Here is a 4,478-nt window from a genome sequence, read left to right as displayed (position 1 = left end):
GGCAGACCTCTCCTGACCCGCCCGCTGCTCCCCTCAGCAGTGTGCTTCGTTGATCTGCCTGTTCTGCTCCCCGCTCTGTCCCTGGTGAATCCTCTCACCCTCCATGTCTCTGGCCTGTACCCCAGTTCTGTATGAACAAGTAAATAAAAATCTTAAAAAAAAAAATCATTTCCTTACAAATACATAAATAAAAATATAAAACTTAAAAAAATAAGTTCATTTCTTGAGTAAGCATTCAGTCTCTAGGGGGTTCCTGGCAGGGGACACACCATTCCCAGAGGAATAAAATGGATGGCTCTGGGTCAAGCAGGAAGTGAGGGAAAAAAGACTTGGGTACAGGGAGAGCCAGGCCGAGCCAGACTGGCCAGAGGGTGGTGAGATTCCTCAACGTGCCGGGTCACTAAGCCCAGTCCCGCGTGACCTCAGCTGGACACACCATTATCATCCATCCCTGGCTGGACACTGCCCTGCTGTCAGCGGCTGGCTGGGCACCTGGGTCCGTGCTCTCCCCAAGTGCTTCCTCACCCCACCGGGCTCCTCAGCCCTCCCTGCTGCCCCCACAGGAGGAGGAAGTATCCCGTCCAGTCCCAGGTCTGCGCAGTTCACCCGGCAGCATGGTGGGTGGCTCCCACCCCCCAACCCTCTCCCGCCCGCCTCCCCCTCAATGGGTGGGGAAACTTGTCCTCCCTACAACTCTGCGTTCAGCAGGGCCAGGGCCTGCGGGCAGTGAACTGGGAGCTCGGAGTGAGCCGGGACACAATCCCCGCCTGGCTAGATAATCCCTGCTAGAAGTGACTACATCATTACACACTCCTAGTGCCCTTAAGTAAAAACCTGCCCTGGGGGAGTGAAACAGGGTAGTGAAACATTGGGGTGGCGGTGGGATGGTCAGGACGGCCTCCGGGAGACCTAAGGGAGAGTGGGTGTTGGCGAGGGGCCGAGGGTTGGAGGCAGAGGGGCGGAGGGTTGTAGCCTTCGCCTGCCAAGGCTCTGGGGGGCCTGGGCTTTCAGCTCTGATGAGGTCCCAGGGGAAGGTCAACGGGGCTGGGAGGAAAAAGAGCGAGGAGAGACCACACTGGGCACTGTGGCAGGAGGAGGATTTGGGAAATCGTGAGATAAGCAGGTGAAGAGAGGTGACCCACTTTACAGACTGCACAGCGCTTGCCTTAGAGTAAAGGCCTGGAAGCGCTCACTAAATGAGCGTCTGGGGGGTGTCAGGTAGCTGTGCTGAGCCTGGTGGCTCCGGCCTCTGGAATACTCCGAGGCTTTAATTCTCACCACCTTCACAGGACCACCTGCAGGGAGCAGAGTGTGGACGGGAGCCCTCGCCCTGAGGTCACTGCTCCAGCCCCTGCCTCTGCCCCCTCGGAGGAGCAGACCCCTGGGGCCCTGCCCTAGGCCTGCTAGCTCCTCACTGCTCACACTTTGGGGCGGCTCCACAGGTCTCCCTGTCCTGCCTGGGGTACCCCGCTCCCACCCGTGCTCCCAGCTAAAAGCGAGTTTATGTTTTATTGGAAATAAAGTTTCAGCTGGCTCTGTCCACACGCCGCAGGCCCTCCACAGCACTGAGGGAGGAGGACACCCAACAAGGTCTGACTTGTCGGTGGGGGGGAGCTCAGGGGCTGCTGGGGAGGCAGACAGGGGAGCCGGACACCAGAAAAGGAGGAAAATGACCTGGAGGGGACCTTTGTGATGTGAAAGGCCCCTGCTGCCCCCTGCCCAGGAAGGTGGAACATTCAGCTGCTCTCTGCCCCCACTTCAAGCCGGGCCCCACCCTGACCGAGTCACGGTCAGCAGCTCTCCGGAGCACCCTTCTCACACACTTGACTCCCAAGGTGGGTGCCCCGGCAGGCTCCCACAGGCCCCACCCTTAGGGAGCCTCTTCTGCAGGCCAGGACGGGCTGTGGACACAGAAAGGCCCCCCCAAGGCCTAGGTGGCCAGCGGGCTACGCTTCCTGTCGGGGCGCAGCCCCCACACACTGGGCGGGAGCCCAGCCCGCCCCCGTCTCTGTCATCCAGCCTCCCCTTGCTGCCAGCGACCTGCGCTGTGTGTGGCCGTCTGGACCACGGCGAGGGCACGGCACAGCCCCCAGCCCAGGGGGCGGCTCAGAGGTTCAGCATCTTCAGGCTCTCGCACCGGTGCGTGGCACGTGAGCACAACGAGGAAACATCTGACTTCCTCACTTGAAATGAAGCCAGAGTCGTAATAAACAGACAGGCAAACAGACTGCTCTACCACTTACTAGCTGGCAACCTGGGCCAAGCTCCTCTGTCCTCCTGCCTCCACCCCCACTTACAGAAATGTTACCAGTAACTAGCATTTACTGAGCGGTTACCATGTCCCAAACACTGTGCTAAGTGCTTTCAGGACACCAGGAGCTGCCGGCCCCATTGTTTTTGTCTTTGAGACTCTGGTGACCAGCTTGAGCTAGGTATGTGGTAGGTGCTTAATAAATGTATCGATAAATTGATTGAAAACATTGTAAAGGAAAGAACAAGACCTGGCAGGTAGCACGCGGCCATGAAAACTGAGTTAGCAATAAAGGCAAGGCCTTGGGCTCCGGCCTCCCCTACCACACCTGAGCCTCATCACTAGGACTCCAGGACTAAGACCCAAAGCAATCAATCCACCTCACACCTTTATCATCACTTTCCACCTCAGCTCTCTGGCCTTGTCCTGTCAGCTCCCAAATCTTTCTGAATTTCATCCTGAGGGGAGACTGATAATTTTGTCCTCCAAGTCCTCTGGCCCTGAGATGCCTGGGGTGCGGTGGGATTGAGGGTGAGGGTGGTTAGAAAAGGCATCATCTTTGGAACTTGTGCAGCACCCAACATGGGCTGCTCCTTAGTGGTGACTGGTGGGACGCCAGGCAGAGCAGGAGGGAGAAGAGGAGCCAAGTAATGGCGCTCTTTCCTTGTAACCCGCAACGACTATGTGTTGGGCAGAAAGGAGATCAGAGGTTAACAGGTCACTCCTTCTGCACTTTCCCATTCTCTCATGCTGGGAGGCAAAAGCATGAGCCATGGGCAGGAAGGATAGCTAGACCATGCAGGTCTAGGGGACAGGGTGTCCTCTGTCATGTCCCTTCTGCAATGCCAGACCCTGAGCTGCTTCTCTCTGACTGCCACCTGGCACCTCCACTCCCACCTGCCTACCTGGCTCTTCTCCTGAGCAGCCTCTGGGGAGATATGTAGAAAGAAGAGTCCTGGCCAGGCCTCCTGACCCAGATTTCCTGACAGGCAACTTGTGTTGAGAAACTGTGTCCAGACAAGCCCAGGATCAGTAGCCACACCTACAAGTCCACAGGGAACCTTAGGTGTAAAACTCTTCTAGCTGGTCAGAGCGCGAGACCCAGCCTCCTGTGAGGATGGTCCTGTCCAAGGGAGATGCTCTGCCCTTCATCCTTACCAGGGTTCATGCTCATCACTGCAGCATGCATGAGGATGCTGGGGAGTGAGACAAATGGTCCCAGGTGCTCTTCCTGACCGGGTCTTTGTGCGTTTGAAGTATTTGCCTCCCACTGCTCACAACAGGACACTTTGTGTGTGGGTGGTGAATTTTCGAGCTGCTCAGTCAATCCCAGGGACGTGGAAAAGGCAGTGATTCAAGCCGAAGTGAGGATTCCACACCTCTCTCTATCTTTTGACAGCAGAACTACCAACGTGAGTAAAAAGTGGCTGAGGTGGAATCCGAAGCTTCTGGAAACTTTTACCTACTTCTGTGAGAAAGGATGCCCTACTCTGTAGTGATATAAACTGCATGTAACTTTGTGGGACCCAGGCAAGGGTTTCGTACTATGTGTTTAAATATTGAAAAGTTATGAGTCAGGATAACAAAGTGTCAAAATGTTAAGTAAAATGTGCTCTACTAGCCTACTTTGATGATAGACTTTCATAACCACAAATTTTTTTTTATAATAACCACAAAGTTTTTAATGCAATTAAAAGCTATATAATTCTGCAAAGCTATTATGGTTATAATATCGCCGAGAGTTAACAAAAACATCAAGAGACAAAGTTTGATTATTATCACACTTGTGTGAACATACTACTGATGGGCTGGCAATGTTTGGCTGAGTAGTAAAGGCATACATAATTCACAAATGATTACGTGCTTAACCAATAAAATGTATTTTTCTTGTTTTTGTCACAAGAAACTTACCAATTACCTGATTAAAATCAAGATTTTCATGTAGCTTGGGTTCTATTGATGATCATGCCAAACTCAATATAACCTTCCTGAAGTCATTCTAATTCTTAGGTTTTTATTAACTTTAATCCGGAGGAATTACTCTCCAAAGACTACAAGTTACCAATACAATTCTCAAAGCAATACTTGACTCAAATCGAAACCACAAATTTCATGTAACATGCACGGACAAAATAACGGGATGGCATATGAGACATTACCACTGCCACAAACATTACAAAATGCACCTGCAATGAGGGAAATTACAAAATGCACTCGTAATAAGGGA

Source organism: Condylura cristata, unplaced genomic scaffold, assembly GCF_000260355.1.
Source record: "Condylura cristata isolate star-nosed mole 26May11 unplaced genomic scaffold, ConCri1.0 scaffold00034, whole genome shotgun sequence".
In the NCBI taxonomy this organism is placed as follows: domain Eukaryota; kingdom Metazoa; phylum Chordata; class Mammalia; order Eulipotyphla; family Talpidae; genus Condylura; species Condylura cristata.
The sequence above is the reverse complement of the archived record's forward strand: the minus strand, read 5'-3'. Positions refer to the sequence as shown.